The sequence below is a fragment of the Strongylocentrotus purpuratus genome, unplaced genomic scaffold, assembly GCF_000002235.5.
Source record: "Strongylocentrotus purpuratus isolate Spur 01 unplaced genomic scaffold, Spur_5.0 spur5_scaffold_10, whole genome shotgun sequence".
NCBI lineage: Eukaryota > Metazoa > Echinodermata > Echinoidea > Camarodonta > Strongylocentrotidae > Strongylocentrotus > Strongylocentrotus purpuratus.
The window spans coordinates 26488301-26509549 of NW_022145595.1; the positions used below are offsets into that span (position 1 = coordinate 26488301).

General features: G+C 35.8%; 1 protein-coding gene across 9 annotated transcripts in view; it reads left to right on the plus strand.

The window, feature by feature from the left end:
- The window catches only part of LOC756397 (zinc finger CCCH domain-containing protein 13), a 99319-nt gene that overhangs the window by 19890 nt on the left and 58180 nt on the right, over nt 1-21249 (plus strand). For 8 of the 9 annotated variants that reach the window (XM_030979913.1, XM_030979916.1, XM_030979918.1 and 5 more), the window contains exons 2-3: nt 4845-4988; nt 5712-5927. The gene's annotated coding sequence lies outside the window, so the exon portion shown is untranslated. Of the gene's footprint in view, nt 1-4844; nt 5005-5711; nt 5928-21249 lie in introns of all 9 variants that reach the window. The other variant, XM_030979915.1, reaches the window with a different exon arrangement.

Below are 21249 nucleotides of genomic sequence, written 5' to 3' on the forward strand. Positions count from 1 at the left end.
GGAAGGTTTACAGAATCCAATGACTCTCTGCTTCCATCCCTTATGGGTTCCTTTTAATGGGAATATAAATGTCAGAGTCATGCTCTTCTTGAAGATTCACTTTTTGTTTCATATGTGGTTAAAAGCTTGGCTATATCTTTACTATACTTCTGTTAGCTGTCCATCATAGTCCATGGATGTGTTATTTTTTCAGGCTTTCTCTGAGGGTCCATCCTGTCTTAAAGGTAATATAAAGTTTTGGTATGGGGTCACTAATTTGATTCAAATGAACATATTGGAAGCATATGCGATCCTACAATATTTAGTGATCGTTGTCGCGGTTGAAATCAACTCTAAAGTTATGAAATTGTAAATAATACAATCTTTATGTTGTATAGCTCCCTCTCAGGGTCAATATATTAATTAAGCTACAAAACAATGTGTCTTGACTAAAATTGATTAATTAGCTATTCCTGTTTGGAAATTATATATCACAACTACATATTCTGAGATTTTCATGGTCGCAGCTACCATTGTACGGCCGTATGCGCTATTTGAATTTTATCAACATTTACCGGGAGCACCGATAAATTTTTATATTTAATTTTTCTCGAAAGCAGAAGTGTTTTAGGGGCTAAATATTCTAGTGCTTATAAAACATCCACAGGGGCATCCAAATATATCAAAATTGTAAAGAATCACTATCCACCCAATTTTCAAAATTTCCCAAAACTTTGTAATACCTTTAAAGTCATAATACTCCAAATTAGAATCTTGCTTTAAATAGCTATAAATATTTAAAAAATCTTGTGTCTGGAAAAAAAAATTCTGCCTCATCTCTTAAACGTACTTTTTGTTTCGTATTTGGAGAAATGCTTGGCTATATAATAGTTCTGTTAGCTGTCCATCATTGTCCATGGATAGGTTGTTATTTTACCAGGGTTCCTAGCTTGGTGATCTTTTGACGGGTAAGAGGAAACGGTTGTAATTGACTGCTTCAGTCTTCTATCATTCCTCGTCTCTCTTCTCCCTTGAGACCTCAAACCTTTTCCGAAGTTCTAATTCTCCTCATCCTCATTTTTCTCATGAGTTGGAAAGATATAGAGTTGAGTTTCTGTGTCATAGTGGAAGTTATAAACAAACCTGAAAGGGTATTAAGTATTGTATTGCTTTTTAATACAAATTTCTCCTCATCATCAGTTGTTCCTCTTCGAAATTCTAATGTTTGTTTTAGTAAAAGATTTTAAACAACCTGAAAGTGGCATTCAGTATCATATTACCTTTTAAAGACAAATTTCTTTTCATCCTCTCTTGATTTAAAAAAATTGAATATATTTAACACGGTGGAAGTTTTTCAATCAAATATTTAGATGGTAACTAATATTCTATTTCTTTTTAATGACAGAATTCTGCTTCATTTCTGATTTCTTTTTTGAAGTTGAAAACATATCGACCTACTGATAAAGGATGAAGGCAACTCACAAGGAATAACAAGATATTAAAAATGTAATATTTGTTGGTAACCTGTTTTGATCAGTAGATTAATAACAGGATCAGTAGAATAATAACAGAATGACTGTTTTGTAAAATTTTGATCCATCAAATAAGATGAATTTAAACCGGAAGGTAGCTGTATGAAAAGTGAAACATAAATGTTTTAAAAAAAGGGATATTTTAAGCAGAAGCTTTGTTAGGCCATTTTCAATGAGACAGTTGTTACTTTAAAGGGATATACCTGCCATTAGTAGGAACTGTAAACACCTGTAACTCAACATATAATGTGACCTCTTTAAATGTGTTATTTATTTATTTATTTATTTTGACCTGTCCACTTCAGTCAGTGATCCTGGAAGCAGACATAAGGGTCATCACAAATTGGTCATCAATTCAAAATGACCTTGATTTCTAATTATATTTGTCCAGAACATCTGGATAAATCTTTCCAATCATTGATCAATAAAACGTGTGTCATCCTGGACGCCAATTGGCCAGGTAAATTAGTCACGCAGGTGAAGTATATATATAGATATATATATATATATATATATATATATATAAGTCGTAGAACTTTACATCTGATTGGTCACGGCTTCATTTTTTGGAATTGGATGCAGTTAATCTTCAAAAGAGAAATTGATATGCCCTCATTGGCAAGGAGATATATCTGTAGTAAGACTGATAAAACTGCTTCTTTAGAAAAAAAATATTAACAAATTAATCTGGGTTGTATTTCAAGTTTCAAGTTTATTTGTTCCACATTTTTACAGAAAATATAAACATTCATATAAAATAAAAAATTATACAATACAATTGTAGTTTATAAATGAGCACATGAAGTTCAACTAACCATCCTTTAATAAGAAAATATGGTTTGATCTTACCTACTGGGTGTGTTTATTTGATATGTTTCTGCTTAATATATATTATATCTCACTGTCCTAGGGGTGTAAACTTTGCTCTAATTACTTGTATAATGTTAATCCAGTCACTACAAAATCAAGGTACATATGCTTCTAGGCTCTAGCAATCTTTTTTTAAATGAATTTTTGAAAGGATATACCCTGTCAATAGGATGTAGATGATCTGTTTGACCAAGCTATATACATCTACAAGCTTTTTTTCTTTTGCCAAACTTTTCTAAAAGAAAGTAATTTCTCACTTTAATCAGAGTTGGCAGAGATTTCTAGAGAGTATATTTGGATCATGATTCATTTTGATAAACTGTGACGGAGGGAAGACTCGCACAATTGACTTACAAGTACGAGGAATTCCTTTTAAATTTAGAACCTATCGAGGGATTCTTTTTGCTACCCTATCACGGCTGGATGCAAATTCCAAGGCCCTCTGTGTGTGGCTCATTTCCATACCTTGTTAGCGGACTTTCCTGAAATAACAGATGGCCCACTTGATGAAGGATCCCCCCCTTGAAAATAGCCTGGCGTAGCCCTTTTGATGGGGTCGAGGGCTTGAGGCAGTGCTTAGTTTTACCTCAAGTTAAAATACCCCCTGTCCACACACAATATTTTCCGTGATTAGCTATACCGTTCCGCGATAGTGATACCGTTTGGCGATAGTTTTACGATGAAATTGTGTGTGTGGACGCTCACTAACGATACCTCGTATAACGAAACTAGTCTAACGAAACGCAGGTTTGGGCATCGTTTCGAACTAGAACTCAATAAAGAATCACGCCTAATCACGCCTAATCACGGAAAATGTTGTGTGTGGACAGGGGGAGTGTAACTAGTGTAACTAACTGGGCGGGGCTTAACGTGACCTCGAGCGAAAGGAGACCAGACCTCTCATTTCCGCTTCCATTTCATGACCGCAGTAGCAAACGGCGCACCTATACAACATTTCGCTGTAGAGTTTCAGGATTACTTTCTTCTGTGTGTGGACATCCTGGAATTTATACGATGATTATTTATACGACGTTTCTTGTGTGTGGACACTCTGAAATTTATACGATGATTCTTTATACGACGTTTCGTTATAGAGTTTCGGGATAAATTGTTTTGTGTGTGGACACACTGATAGTAAACCAAATACTATATGATTGGTGATGGAGGTTAAAACTTTGTTTCTACTTTCAGATAAAGTCAGATCAAATTTTATACAAGATGTGGTTAAGCCTGAGAATTCACTTTTTACTACCATTCTCCTTTCCTTGTAATGGTCATGTTTGACTTTTTTAAAGGTAAAGACCAGTTTTGGAAACGCCCCCCTCTCAAAAAATGAAAAGGAAGCTCTTATTACCAATCATGTGAAAGAATGTGTTGACTAATACGTGATCATACAAATTTTGCAGAGCAACCGCCTACAAATTAATATATTTGGTAAATTATTATATCTATTTGGACCTGATAGATATACGCACATGATGCTCACGTTTGGGGGTAGTCCCATATACATCTTTCTGTGTACAGTGCTTGTAACTCTATCAAGACTGGGCCAAATTTATTATCATGTTGATGATTCCAGAACCTAGCAGTACACACCAATACTTATATGCTAGATGATCAACCTTTCTGATCCGATTCCACAACGTTTCTTTTATAATGCAATCGCACGACCATAACTGGTCTTTATCTTTAAAGATATTTTTAACAGTACTTGTTGCAGGCACAGGGGTACCTTAATGCCCCCCTTTCCTTCTAATTCATTTGATTACCCCCGAATACAGGGGTAAAATATTGGCATAGAGCCCAAGTGATGACAAGATAGGTTTCCCAAGGAAGAGTAGATAATTGATAAAAACTATCATTAACATGGCATTCCATGAAACATAAATAGACAAAGAGTTATATTGAGTGGGGCAAATATTAATCATAAAGATATAGCCATCATCAATGTTATCTGATATCTAGAGGTCAATGGCTCAAAAAGTGCATGGTTGAGAATCAAAAGAATATTTGGACACAATGATGAAAAGAGAAATGATATTATGATGAATGATGTTAGAAACTCCATCAGATCTCAGGTAAATATTGGCTATTCCCTACTTGCCCTTTCCCACTTCCTACCTCCTCCATACATGTATATATACTTTCAAACTCATTTTAATACTTTTCTACAGTGTGCATGCCCTCTCTACAACCTCTCTCCCCCCCCCCCCACTCTCACTTTTTCCTCCTGATTTTAACTCTTATTGGTGTGTTATGGTAATGACCACTCTCCCTAGTCCCTACCCTTGTATATCGATCCGCCCCTCATATCTCGCCCCTCCATCCCACTCTGCAGTGCAATGCACCCCCTCCCGATCCCTTCCACGCCCCTTTTCCCCTCTCGCAACGACCCTCCCTCTCTGTCTCTAACTGATTCTTATTCTATTTATCTTTACACCCTTTTCTTATCCCTCCCTGTAGACAGGTGCCGAACAACCAAGCAGAGATTCAAGCCTGTACGTATGTTCTAGCAGCAGGCCTGAGCAGGCCTGAGCAGCGTCTAGATGAATACTGAGAGTGAGACTCTGAGAGGTACTGGCACCAGAACTAATTGACACACAGCAGGTGAACCAGCAATACTGTAATTGTCAACCATAACAATACTACATGGGTCTCAATGGATACATCCCCACCCCATTCTGGGAGAGGGAAGAGGGTCGCATTTACACACCTATCTTCTACCCCCCCCCCCCTTCCTGTTGTGGACAAAAAAAAGGGTTCTCTTAATACCACTCCCCTCTTAACTAACTTATGACTGTATTAAGCCAGGGTAATGGTATGATTGCAGGACCCTCAGCGAGAAGGGTGTTGATGAGACTTCCCTGGGTAAAGAAGACATATTATAATTATTGATACTACTCTGTGTTATGGACAGTATGTATCTAAGGTAGAACATTGGTGCAGAATAAATGGAATCATCACTTGAAATATTAGAGCTTAACAGGTTTATTAAATAGAATTGAATTTGATGTACAAATAGGAGCATCAGCTAATATCATTGACATGATATTAGCATATACAAATTGTACAAATTATAGTACTGAAAAAATGATATGTTAACAGTTGTAGATGTAGATGTGAATAGTAAGCAAAAGCTTTGAGCATACCGGTAGGTCTTCCTTTGGTTAGAGATATTGATCTCCTGCATTAACCCCAAACATCCTGGAGCTGTTGTCCATAATTTCAGACAAACTCTAATACTAATGTTATTGTTAAAATTGAAGTAATCTTTGTAGTTTTATAACTTTTCATATCTCCCAATTTGGGATACCCCATTCCTTCGACTAGGTACACCACATATTCCTGACGTACTACCAGAAACAGCTATTAACAGGGGGGCTACAAACCATCCACCGGTCCACCAATCAGAGACAGGGAGCACCTGCTGGGTTAAAGCTGTGAGCAAAGCATGCTGGGTATGCAGAGAACGAAGGATTTGACGCAAGGGACAGCAATAGTGGAGACTTGACTGCTGCTCCTGAGGACTGCTACAGAGATAGAAATGTGAGTATGCACCGCTGGAATGTATGTACACAATACTGGTAAAGTGCAATACAGTCAAGGGGGATGTTGAGACGGTCTCTCCTGTGTTTTCCTATCGTCTGGTCGTCCATCTTCCCTAAGTCTACCCATATAGACTGAAGCATGTTCAATTTCTCTGAACAAACAGTGGATTACTTTACCGGTGGTATTCTGAATTGTATTTAAGCGGCAGGAATGTTTGTTGGAGAGTCATCTTTGAAAGGAAGGCTCTTCTGTTCTAAGGTTATGCTTTTTGTAAGTATGCTCAATGTTATGATATTCATAATTCAGGCGATATGAGACTTGGTTATTTCACATTTTGTAATGATTTTGGAAAGGATAGATAAAAGTATGAATAGACAAAAATGATTATGGAGACAGACAAATTTGTTTATAAATCAAGAAAGAGAAGAGTAAATACAGATAAGATTGAAATAGGAATAAGAAGAGAGTGAAGAAAGGGAGAGAGGGTGAGTGAGAGGGGAGAGAGTGAGAGAGAGAGACAGAGGCAGAGGCAGAGACAAAGAGAGAAAAAGAGAGACAGAGACAGAAAGAGAGAGACAGAGAGAGAGACAGACAGACAGACAGACTGACTGATAGACAAACGGACATGCAGACAGATACACACACATTCGCACAAATGGAGAGAGAGAAAGAAAAACTGAAAAAGAGATATGGTTGTTACTTGTAGCAAACTTTATTTTGGGAAAATTTGGGGATACTAAGAACAGAAGTTTATTGACATCTCTGTGATAACTTCTTCATATTAATGAAAAAGTAATTAATTTTTTCCTGTCAATCCTTTCTTTCCTTCTCTTTCCACATCTAAGTTTTCATAAGAGGATCAATTTCCCTGAGACTAATTGGTATAGTTGATGACATCCTGTTATGTAGCCTCATCGTAGATGATTTTGACACTGTATTCTCATGGAAACATTCTTCATCAAATTGCTGTTATTGAGAACCAAAGAAATCAACCATGGAACTCACAGGAATGTTTCCACAATGTTAAGAGACACTTATTGGACTGTTTTTGTAGCTAGGATTAAAACATTGGGAGAGAGACGTGGGGTTGTTCTCATGACTCCAAGTTCTGTATAGGGATGTTTGGGGTCTGGGGCAGGGGGGTGGGGGGGGGGCTGTCATATTATGTCTTATTTCTAATGACAATGTTTTGGATGACAGTAGATTCACAACTGTCATGATAGCAGGCTTGTAGCAACATTTAGGAATATGTCATTAGCAATTTATGTCAAGGATGACACAGGGTATATCAATGTCTGATTCTGACATTTTGTCCTCATAAGATTGTTCTCACTCTAATGCCGAAAACGCCGATGTATTTTGAAAGCAAATTCAGAAATGCGTCACTAAATCTAGTGCGATATTTGTATCCACAGGGTAAAAAATTCCCTTTTGAGGGCTGAACGCTGAATGTTAAATAAGTATCTGCCCTGCAGCCAAATGATAATTGTCCTATCTAAATCATTTTCATTGATTTTACATTTTAAATACCCAATAAATAAAACTGGTCATATTTTATCTCCTTTATTTTTTCAAAATGTATACCATTTGGAAGTATGGGGATGTATTTTAGTGCAAAATCTTTATAATCTTGAACTGCTCATAGTTTTGTTTGTATACAACTCAAATAATCTTAAAGGTAAAGACCAGTTATGGTCATGCGATTGCATTGTGAAAGAAACGTTGTGGAATCGATCAGAAAAGGTTGATAGTCTAGCATCTAGCATCTGCAAGGTTCCGGAATCATCAAAATGATAAGAAATTTGGCCCATTCTTCGTAAAGTTACAAGCACTATACACAGAAAGATGTATATGGGATTACCCTATATCTCTCACAGACCATGAGAGAAACAAATTTACCAAATATATGAATTAGTAGGCGGTTTCCCGGCAAATTTTTTATTTTAATACTGACCAATACTGGTCTTTACCTTTAAGAATACATATTGAAATTGTAGGATTTGATGTTTGAAAGCTGTGCTCTTTTCTTTGATGATTCAGACGTACATATAATCGGCCATATTCGTTACGATATATTTGTTACAATGATTTAATACATACTCATGCAAATTTACTAAATCACATTTAGTTACAATAGATAATTGTTGTAATGTAATCAAATTTATTTATTCAATGCCTGAATACAATTTTTTTCATTATTTCATACAAATAAATATACTTGAATAGGTAGGATCGACAAGCCATAATGTTTGTTCTACCTAGCACTAATTAACGTATGCAAACTTTGCATTCTGACTATTTAAAATAAAATTATTTGTGACTTGTGAATGAAATCATTTGTGACATGGCATTTACAAACATTTGTGCATTAACTTTGATTACATTCACGAAATGGCTTATTTTGTTTTTCTTTAATAAAATCATCTTTATTCAATAGCTTTCGACTTTACAAAACATAACAAAACATATATGAATATACATACATTTAATATAACCAATAGAATCAACAACAAGAATATAGCTGATTATACAAGATAATTTTTTTTTTTTTAAAGCAACACAATGTTTTTCCACCTATTATCAAATGATACAAATTTATTATTTTTAACATAAATGTATTGTTCAAGAGAAGGATAATACCTTAACATGCATTTAAAAGAATTTAGTGAGAGTACGCTATTTTTGCATTTGTTGGAAAATATATAGTATTTGGCATATAAAATAACAAAATTAAATTGAACTCCAACGTTTCCATAAAATCCAAATATGAAATTGATTTTATTCAAAATAACTTTATCCTCTAAAATGAAATGTTGGACATCCGCAATAAACCTAATGATTGGGCAATCCCAAAATAAATGTTCTATAGATTCCATGGAGCTATAACAAAATGAACATAGGTCTGACTGCGAAACATTTAATAATTTAAGATATTTATTAACACCAACTATACGATGTATTATCTTAAACTGAAAATAAATGAAATGGCTTATTGTAACAAATGTGATTTAGTGAATTTGCACGAGTATGGAAAGAAAGTAACATGAGGAAATAAAGATTGGTATACTCATGCAGGACATAAGTCTAACTTCTTTGTTTTATTTATTGGTAACTGGACCGTATAGTCTCTGGTGGAGCTTGAAGAATACAGATTATGTTTAAAGGTACTATGTCCCATTTGCAGGCCCCAAAAATGAAAAGGTGAAATTCCAACAACATTTGAAAGATAATACTAATTTAGAACTTCCCCCCCAAAAAAGGGGGGGGGGGGAGGGGCTTGAAATGTCTTTAAGTGGGAAAATAACGGCTATTGGTTGTCAAATCGACTTAGGAGCTATAGAGCCAATAAGTAATAGTCTGTACCGAATGGTCGTACGTTTTATGCTGCGCAAAGATTCAATCAGTTTAATTTTGGCCATTACAAAAAGTGGGTTATTGATGTAGAAAAATGCTCATGTACCCTTTACAGCTCATTTTACGTATGTTATTACCAAAGAAGAAAAAAAGCCAGTCAGTCACTCGATAGTGTTTGACAGTGAAGTCTAGCAAGTAAACAGGTTTTCTTGCATAATTTGAATATTAGGACACTGCTCACGTTTAAATTTCACAGATAGGACATACATGAGATATTCATAATTCCTGCAAAGTTCTACAGAATTTGAGGTTGGCTGCAAAAGGGACATAGTATCTTTAAAATGAAGAGTATCGGTTTAGACTAGAATTATAGTTACTATGGTGATATTATTTGTGGTTGAAAAGGAGACAGGAAGAAAAGTGAGACACTGATTTGATAAAAACAACCTTGATTGAGGAACCATCAGTGTCATAATGAATATTGAATCTTCCTGTTTTTACAAGATGTCTCTTTCAATTGGTAACTGTTAGCAAAGTTTGAATCCTTGAAGTCACAAACAGATAGAGAGAGAGATAGACAGACAGACAGACAGACAGACAGACAGACATAGTGACAGAGAGAGAGAGAGAGAGAGAGGGGGAGGGACAGCATACCACAGATCTTAAGTTCACCACTTCAACTAGTATTAGTAGTAGTACAAGGCGGTTCTGATTTTCAGGCCCTTGTTTAGTTTTCTTGTCATACTCATAGTAACCTTTTAAAGAAATATATGTAAACTGAAATGATAGCTCATAAAAACAAAAGAGAAAACTTTGATCAAGGTGAAGTGATGATAATGATTTTATTACAGTAACCCCATTGTGTAAATGCCTCAGATTCTTATTCTTATTTAATTTCAAACTAAAATAATCACATAACAAAATTAAGGCAGGCTGACAAGAGAAGGAGGGGGACATGTATAGGGATTCATTTTATTTGGCCGAACATTGATGATAATGATGATGCTGATGGAGTAAAACAGGATTAGCATGAAGCTAATATCCTCTCAGAAAGTGTCTATTTGACAATTCATATCAGCTGCATTCAAGTTGGACTCTACATATTAAGTTTTCTTGCGATGACCATTCACATCCTTTACAGTTCTGAACAAGACAAGATCAAATTATTTCAACTCAAGAATGATTCACAGCATAGAGGATCGTGAAGAAACACTTGAAATAGTATTGTTATCATTCCTGTCATTTTTGACATTTATTTTGGCTGATACCCAGGGCAAGCCTTGCATGATGCACCTGTTCAAAAGCCTATTTAGACTAAAAGAAATTCATACAAAACTCCTATAAAGAAACGTCTTATGAATAATCATTGTATAGCCAAAGGAGCATAAAGCCTAGAAAACAACATCGTATAAAGAAACATCAAATAATGAAACCAATGTTTGATACGTCATATGATATGACGGCTTGCCAGTCGTCATTGCATGCTCATGATAAGCCCCGTCCCATTGATAACATTTTTGTACAATATGACATTCACATGCTATGCTATCAGACGTTTCTTTATATGCCATTCAGACTAGAAAAAAGGATAATTATCGTATAGCTATACAACAAATCATGTTAGTGTGAAAGTGGGGTAAGTTCAATTCGTGAACTGTGGAATGCTTTCGATCTGTCTCCTATGTGAAGGTTCAATTTAATCTTGAGTGGAATTTAAACCGAGTGATTGGTTCAATTTATATCAAATGAGGTGCTATTTTTATCAATCAGATATTTTTGAGGCTTTTTATTCAATACATGTCTTTCCATTTGCCAATGTTGTTTTTCTATTTTTTTTAAAGCTTAGTATATAATTACTTCTGAACTGCCTTACCAAAATATGATTATATTTCAAAAGCACTTTCTTGTTTAGTAGTGCTGTAGTCAAACGTTTAACCGTCCGGTATCCGACCGCCCATGGCGGATTCCGTTTTCAATTGGACGGTTTCGTTTTCCCGTTTTTTTTTTTTTTTTTTTTTTTTTTTTTTTTTTTTTAAAGTTTCGATTTATGCCCCTCCACCTGGTAGTGGCTGGCACTATGCCTGGCAATGTTTCCCAGCTCAGTAATCGGTGTAATGACTTACCACTTGGAAACTAGAACAACACTCCAATTTGTCTGTCATCTTGGTTTGAAAGTAATCTTTGTAATAGATCTCAATATATATTCATCCAAGTTTAACACATGGTGTACCACAAGGTTCTATCCTAGGTCCTCTACTGTTTTTAATTTACTTTAATGATCTTACACATTATTCTAAAACGACATTGTTACTAGTTCAAAGCACAAATCGGCGCCTTCAGTTAAATCACCTTCCTGCTTTTTCACACGGCCAAAAAAATAATAAAAATAAATCGTTTAACCGAAAACCGTCCGGTTTTGACAGGCGGTTAAACGGAATTGGAGATATCCGTGATGTTACAGCACTATTGTTTAGACTGATGTCTTTGGTTGAACCTGTAGGCCAATCTCCCAATGATAATAATAGGAGTTTGTTGTCAATCGATCCCAATGCACAGATTTCCATCATTGGCTATAGCATGTTTCTGGTTTTTCATCGTGCATTGTGTATCATTTCAGCACATAGGTGCCAATTTCACACGGTATCTCATAACCGCAATTAAACCACACATTAATCATTGTATAGGAACCAGGATTCAGTCATTAAATGGGCATGATGAACAATAGTAGGAGCACATATATATAGTTTTCTCACTCAGAAATATATTTTTGGTGTGTGGACTATATAATAAGTGTTATAAATTTAACAAACATGGTAGTATATAAAAAAGTAAATAATTTACTGATATATTTTCATGAATATATTGAAAACATAGTGAAAATGTATACTGGTACATAAACGGCTGAACAGCGAAGAAAATTATATTAGTTTTTGAAAGCAGAAAGTGTTCTCTCATGCCATATGGCACAATGATATCTTTTTGATTGTATATTTCAATCACTCTGAATTGTACTCCAATATTGCAAGAAACAGAAACTGTTTGCATGAGGAAATAGGTTCATGATACTGGTTTTCCTGTATGTCAACGAAACTCTGAATACTGTGGTTTAGATTTCTCATTATGGAATTTAATGTGTTTCTCCATAAAAGGTACTTAATTACATTAATCTTCCCATATCAATCACATGAGCTTGACTATAACTAATACTCTTAAAACCAAAGGCACAATTTTCAGGTGCAAGGAAATTATAGATTGCTTGCAAACTTTTCTTTAATTAATGTAATCATGTCTTCAATCAACAGCTCTTGAGCAGTCGTAAATCATTAGTGCGTTATCGTCAGACTCCGGGTTGTCAGCGGATTAACACTTCCTTCCAGCGCACTTCCCAAAGAAGTAATAAACGATGATCATGTTTTAGCTCCTTACCAACCAACCGACCGACCGACAGTCAGTAGCGATGGATCGCTATCGTCCGAGGATGTATCGAATCATGATTTGAGGACATTTCAGAATATTTCAGGAAGTTGTTGTCATTGTTTTGAGGGTCGTGGAGTTCAAGTTCATTGTTTCTTATGAAGATCCTCCTTCAGAAAGCCTTTATTCAGGATATAAGTGGATGTTCATGACTTGCTTTCGATCACAAATTAATAAAAAATAATGGACTAACTCGGAGCTGGGAGAAGAGTATTCTAACTGCCTTGGTAAGATTTTGTTCCTTTTTATGTTGTAGGACATTGATGATTCTCGTAGAATGTATGGTAAGTTAAAGCTAACCTTGAGCTCTGGTATGGGCATCTTATGTAAGAGAACATGGCTTCATTTCATTCTGGATTTTTTATCCTGCAGTAGATTGATTGTTTGATACCATTAAAATAAAAACACACGCACAAAAATTTGCTGGAAATCATCTTCAATGGAAACCACCACTCTCTTTTGCACATAGTGACCTGTATTAAGCACGTGGTGTCGGGCCTATATACTTACGGTACCTTGATTTCCTTAGTTTCTATGCTCATTACTCAGCCCCTATACATATTCTATGTAATTTATTTGTAATCTTGAACATTCAGTGTAAGTTTTGGTTGCATTCTGTGAGAATTTTGTTTCTATCATTACTAGGACCCAAGCTTGTCTTTAATCTCTCATGTATTAAGTACTTTCCATCTGTTAAGAGCCAGAAAGGCACCCTATGTTTTTTAATTTGAATTTAATGATACAAGTTAACACCCTTTTACCTTGCTGTGAGCAGACGATATGGTCATCAATCACTACATAGTTGATCATTGTAATTTAAATTACTGCGATTATAAAACTTACTAATTTGCTACAAATCTGATTACCGGTATCGTTATGTCAAATTCATTCTGTTTGTAATGGTTTGAATGTTTTAATTATGTACAACAGACTTTATAGCAGCGATTTAGTTTTGTTTGTTCACATTCCTGAAGCAGTACAAAAGCAACTGCTCTGAGTATCGATATTTCTAAAATGGTCTATTTGTAAATTTTCATTGTCGATGTAGAATCTATGTATGTATGTACAGCATATATCAAAATCAAGCTACGCATCATCATAATATATGAATAGTTTCCAGATACGTCATTGGTAAGGAGAGTATAATCCACTTTTGAATTAGATTACAATCGGTTCCACTTTCAAGAAATAGGCCTGGTACCAGCCTGACTGACTGCTGTGCCTGGTATGCAGAGGTTGACGAGCGAGTGTTATTTCCTCTACAATCCTGCTCTATACTTCACTTCTACCTTGCTCAGACGGAGCTTCTCATCACGTGAGGAATCAGCACATATATATGTTGTGCCATATTTCTGAGGTTGATGTCTTGTAGTGGAATATGAACACATCGATCCATATTCTGCTACAATTTAAAGCCATCACTTGTCTTAAGCCTTTGTTTTAAATAAAGTTTAAAGGTAAAGACCAGTTGTGGTCATGCAATTGCATTGTGAAAGAAACGTTGTGGAATCGATCAGAAAAGGTTGATCATCTAGCATATAAGTATTGGTATGTACTGCAAGGCTCTGGAATCATCAAAATGATAAGAAATTTGGCCCAGTCTTGGTATTGCAGTACACACCAATACTTATATGCTAGATGATCAACCTTTTCTGATCAATTCCACAACGTTTCTTTCACAATGCAATTGCATGACCACAACAGTTATAAGCAATGTACACAGAAAGATGTATATGGGACTACGCGACATGTGCGCGATATCTATCCGGTCCAGATAGATATAATAATTTACCAAATATACATTTCCCAGCAAAATTTGTATTATTACGTATTAGTCAAAACATATTCTTTCACATGATTGGTAATATACTAGTCTATACCTTTAACTAGTTAGTCTGAGGTCTCAGTTTTCCTTTGTTTAACGTGACCTTCGACCCAGGGTCAGGTTTAAATGAATAAGGAGAATCTGAACCATTTGGTTTCTAATGCCTGGATATTATAACTTGAAATGGTATTGTCCCATGAAATTATAGTGCTGAGAGTGAATTTGAATACAATATGAACATTTCTATGAATGAAATTGCTGTCACTGATTCTTTTGTGTGAAAGCATTCCTAGTATGAATGATTCTGTCATTCAAATTGAAAGTTGATTTGATTTTGGATGCAATCTAAGAGATAGGGATCTAAGTTGACAGTTCCTAGAAACCAAAATGAAAGATCTCCTCTTTTGGGATATTCATCTCCATTTGACTTTGGAAGAATGGATCATTTTACCTCCCAGAACAATGAAAAACAATTATCATTTTTCACCAACTCTGCGTGATTTGATAGCATCATGCAAGTTCTTTTCCTAGGGTCTAAGATTGAAAATTGTTGATTTGGGTTGCCATTGACAACATTCCTGCATTCCTTTCTCTGGAAAGGATGGTTTATGATTACACAGCTTTGCTTATTCACCTTCGGCTACTTTTACAAAACATTTTCTCTTTCCATTTATCTTTTACCATGTTTGATAGTACAGTGTTATGGGGCCCTTGTTTATATCTACCGATATATGATATTTAAAGTGGAACAGTCATGCTAATGATGGGGTGGAATGCAACAATATTGTACCCCAGAGGTTTTTTCGGTTCATTCTTTTTTCTACTCCTGTGAGAGTTGGTCGCCTAGCATGTATGGAGTTGGAATCAATGCCAAGACCTGCCTCGATCCTTCCATGTATGATAGTTTCTGAAGCATCTAGAAAGATCTGTGTCACAAAAACAATTAGAAAGTAACGGAAGCATTGTATAAACATTATTTCACAGATGTTTCACATCAGTGGTCAACTTAAGAAGGTTGAGTTTGTATTAAATCAGTTGAGTTAATATACAAGTTCAGTTAACAGTTAAATATTTCATACCCTTACCAAGTTTTTTAATTTTTTCAAGTACTGGGTATGTGAAAAATTGATTTGTCCATATTCATGTTTCTTGAGATTACTAAAGCTTACATCTTAAATATTCAACAAATGCCTAATTAATTCAACAAGTCCACCTTTAAAGGTAAAGACCAGTATTGGAAACGCCCCAATTTCAAAAAATGATATGGAAGCTCTCATTACCAATCATGTGAAAGAATATGTTTTGACTAATACATGATGATAACAAATTTGCCGGGAAACCGCCTACTAATTCATATATTTGGTAAATTTGTTTCTCTCATGGTCTGTGAGAGATATAGGGTAGTCCCATATACATCTTTCTGTGTATAGTGCTTGTAACTTTACGAAGAATGGGCCACATTTCTTATCATTTTGATGATTCCAGAACCTTGCAGATGCTAGATGCTAGATTTTTATTTTATTTATTTATTTATTTATTTTGATCGATTCCACAACGTTTCTTTCACAATGCAATCGCATGACCAAAACTGGTCTTTACCTTTAATTGTATAATTGAGTTGTTAACTGATGTGTATTGCATCCAGTTCTCATTACTTTGAAGTGTACTCTAGTTTGAATTTTATTGAGACGTTAGTCATAAAAAGGGATGATGAATGATCTGGATGTTATTAATGATATCCCTCCAACCGGCTGTACATTACGTGTATATCATCCCTACAGAGCCAGAAGGGCATTAACTCTTTGTTAACGTATGTAAGCTAACACCCTTCTTGCCTCCAGCGCCGGACAATATCAATTAATTAATTAATTGATATGTCCAGGACAAGGGAGGTTTCCGGAATCATCTATTATCTTTTGGTCATCTAGACTAGACACTTATTATGTAATCATCTAAAACAGATAACCACCGGTACCTGGTGTTTGAGGTACCGACCTTCTCTCTGTTGTATATTGACTCATAATATTCACATTGTCCGTTCAGAGCAAGACAGGTGTTAAAGGGATCCGGTAACTTTGTCTCAGATTCTGAAACAAAATTCAGGATTTAGCTCATGATGCAATGATAATTATAAACCTTTGGGTCAGTCAGGAACCCCATGACTTTTACAAGCCGATCGCCTGTCTGATTATGATTGGAATTACAAATTTTGAAAACCATTCGCCTGACGGTTATATAACACTACAGTCTATTGGGGAAAACGAGTGTGGTAAAACCGGTCACTCAAAGATTTTTACTTTTTTGAGGCACTTCTTGATCATTTTGAAGCGCAATTTTTTTAGGGCTTCAATATTACACCATGTCACAGACACTGATAACACCGTAGGCCCGTGTATCTCAGATTTAACATTGTTAAACGATCCCTTTAACTCAGTGCTGAAGTATATGAGTTAATGCCCTTCTGGCGCCGAACAGATGAATTTGTCATCTAATCCTTCAAATCATTTTTACTTCCTTCCTAATTGCCCCATTATTCCGGGAGATTTCATTTTTTCACTTCAAACTCATGTTTCCCAGGGTTTAATCCCCAGTAATAAGGAAGGAGTACCTTATTGGAATCATGTAGAATCAATGCCCAATGCTTTACCAGTACTGAATATAAATCACAACTCCCTATGTAGCACAAGTGTAAATTTTCTTTTTTGCTATGCCTTTTTTGGACTTGTGGTTTTCGACAAGCGAATACGGGTTAAAATTAACAGAAGGTCACGGAAGTGCTGGTTGATACCGACTTTAATCATTCAATTTTATTTCATTCTCATCAGTGGCAAAGATATGCAACCCGTATTCATTTTTTACTATCAGTCTGTTAATGTCAACTATCCTGCGTTATCTTTTTTTGTTTTGAGAAAGAGGAAGTTCATTTCCAAAGATAGCAGTTCTCACACTTAATAGACATCAAGGGATACTTGTAAATCGTCTGTGATTGTCATTTAACGTCGAGGTCAACAAGAGTCAAGTTTGTGTCGGCTAATTGTCTGTAATCATTTCAGTCATGTCCGTGGCTAATGGCTTTCGTGGAGCCTTCATATTGGACGTCTCCTGCTCTATGCCAGGGGGGTGTTTCACAAAGATCCAAAGTTTAACTTATCTCTAAGTGGGACTTAACAATCATGGAGAGCCGTTAGCATCTTTGAAAATATTTTGTCAAAGTTATTTTGAAAGGCATACAAAATGTTGGTTCAAATCATTCATATTTTCTATTATCAAGAAGATTTCATGTTCTTGATGTGGAATTGATGAAAAGTCTAAAATACTTGAAATTTTGATTTTGAATATATATTTTTTTAAGGCTACAAATGGCTCTCCATAATTTGAAGTCCAACTTAGCGTTAAGTTCAACTTATGATCTTTGTGAAACATCCCCCTGGTAAGATCGGAGCAACATGGGCTGACCCAGGCTACGCCAGTTGTGGGGCAGCCACAGAGGAAATTAGCCTTGACAGAGGAATGACAACGAGCATATGACACTGGCATAGCGTCACTAGAGAGGGGGATGACTAATACATTCTCATCGTTGGAGGTTTAAACCGTCTTTATTCTCTGCTCCATTCCTTGAAGGGAGCTAATCAATCTCTGACTGAGACTTGGACATAGCTTCTTCATCTCATGTAGTGGCTTTCTTTGATGCTCATTGTTTGTTCTGATATGCATGTCTGCAAGTTAAGCTGTCTTCAGCTATAGCTTTATCAATCAATCGCCTCACATTATCTGAATTAAAGTACATTTCTTAACTTCTTAAGTTTTGAAAGTTTCCTATCTTTATGTTTAAGGATAAAAATACTAGAACTCTTTTGGATTTTATTCCAAATGGCCATATTATTGTTCATGTTTCAACCTTTCCATGTTCATTTAGATCTTTATTACTTTGTTGCTGCACTTTTTTTCTTCCTGTTTGTTTTTCTTTTCTCTTGGTTCTTCTTCCATTACTGCCTGCTTGTCATTTTCTTTTTCGTTGGCTTATTCATTTGTTTTCTCTTCTATTTCATGTAAAATTTCTATTCACACAGTCCTTTACTTTTGCATCATCGTCATCCCACAATCTGCCTCTCTTTATCTCCTCAGCTCATTTTTACTCTGCTCCTTTCAGTCATTCTCCGTATCTAATTGTTCATTCTGTCATTGTCAAAGGCTAACTGTCCTTTGTTGTCCAAGCCTGGTCAGTGATAATGGATAACAAGGCCCATTGACAGTCCAGACAATGATATAATGGAACATCCTGATCCAGACATACCTTGTTTACACTCAGCAGCTGATCAGGTCCAGTTATATTGTAATTGGATTCCATTAAGCCATTAAGCCAATGAGATAACAGGCTGAAGGATTGTTAGCTAATAGGGGAACTCCCTGAAATGTAATCAGGGGAATTCCCTTTCAGCTAGTGAAGGCGAGTGAATAAGGCTGGACTGCTGAAACTTTTATGGCATTCTCTGTACAAGTGAATTAAAGCTTTGTATTTTCCATCAGTTAACTGATGTCTTTGTGTCTTTCTATTCTCTTTCCTCATCATCAGACCATCTGTGTGTATCTTAATTTGCGTGTTCTCTTTCTCTCTCTCTCTCTCTCTCTCTCTCTCTCTCTTCTTCTCTCTGTCTCTTTCCCAGTGTTTGTTGCTTTGCTTGATATATCCTCACCTTTCTTTATGTATCAGTCATTCAGTCAGTATGTTTATACATTTATCTCTCCCTTTTTAATCATTACTGAAACTTTAATGGCATTCTCTGTACAAGAGCATTAAAGCTTTGTATTTTCAGTCAGTTGACTGATGTCTTTGTGTCTTTCTATTCTCTTTCCTTGTCATCAGACCATCTATGTGTATCTTAATTTTCATGTTCTCCTTTTCTCTCTTTCTCTCTCTTTCTCTCTGATTCTCACTCTCTCTGTCTCCCCCTCTCTCTTTGTCCCTCTCTCTTCTCTCTGTCCCCCTCCCCCCTCTCTCTCTCTCTCTCTCTCTTTCTCTCTCTCTCTCTCTCTCTCTGTACCTCTCCCCCTCTCTCTCCTTCTCTCTGTCCCTCTTTCTCTTGTTTGTTGATTTTCTTAATTATATATCCTCACCTATATTTATGTATCAGTCATTTCAGTCAGTATGTTTGTCTATCTCTCTCTCTTTTTAATCATCACTATTTCTCTATATCTCTATTTTTCACTCTTCCTACTCATGACTGTAATAGTCTACTCCATCTACGTCTACCTGGTATTTTGTCTATTCATTCATCCTCTTTCAGCTACATCATGTACACGTAGTGGGTCTTCCTCTCTATCAATCCGTCTGCCTCCCTCCTTTCTACTTGACAATGAGCTTGTGCATCTACATGTCTGTTCATCAATTCACCCTTCTCACCTCCATCATGTACATGAACAGTTCTTTCCCTTGGCTCTTCTCAAGGTTCAATCCTAGATATCAAACTCCATGACCCTGATAACATGACAGATTCAGGACTCGTCACAAACTTGTATTTTCTCTAAAACTAAGCCATGCAACTCAACAATAAGGTTAAGTTCCCCTGGTAGAAACTTGATATGCTCTATGGCACCCTAAATCACTTCTCTCTTGCCTATGTTGTCTCTAGTTCTGTCATGTTTCATAGTTTGAAGAGATCAGTCTTCCTACCTTTACCTGGGACACCGTTGGATCTAAGTTCATGGGCCCATTGTACCTGTGCACTACAGGTGATGCCTTCACCTCACCTCACTTTGTCACTATGATTCTAATTTGTACTTAAATTTCTGTAAATATGTTCACTTATTAAAACTTGCATATTTGTTTGTAAATTGTATTTTCATTGTTTTATATTCTGTTCTAATTATATGTAATCACGGCCTCGCTGAAAAACAGCTTTTGCTGAATGCGGGCACAATTGTAATTTTGTTTTTAACCGTGAATAAATAAAATATACCATACCATACCATACCATCTTACCAAACATATAAACATTTTGAAGGTTCTGAAGTACATACCCCTCTGCTTATGCATGGGAGGATGAATGTTAGCATGAAGCAAAGAAGAAGAAGGACATTAGAGAGGAAGTGAAGAAGGAGGGGGAAATTTGACATTGGACAAATTAAACAATGAGGCCTTAAAGTTCCTTACATACTTTTTTCACAAAATGCTGAGATGACATTGTATCAGACCCTTTTGTGCACTCTGCATTTTCTAATGTAAAGGTGACTTCAGGATACTCACACAATGTTGGAGGTCTGAGTTCATTTACTTGCACAAACTTGACAGATGATTTACATGTTGAGTTTATCATTTTGTACCTTCTAATCCATCTTTTCTTCCATAACCCCATATGTCGCCTTTATCTACCATATGGTTTCTTGGAAATTTTTATTTTTAAAATTTTGATTAATGGTCAGAATGTTATAGGTCCAAAAATATCCTTTTAGATTTGTGGTAGGGTCCATAGTAGAAGCAGACCCTGTTATAGGCCTTCATGTTCAAGAAAAAGTGACGTTTCGAAAAAGGGAGAAAGGGAAGGAGGTTGGGGAGAGAGGAATATTTGCTGGAAAGACAAAAGATATAGTGAATGAAAGAAAGAAGGAATAGTTTTTTTAATGAGGGAGAAGTTAAAAACAAGAATAAAGAGAAGGGCTACAATTAAA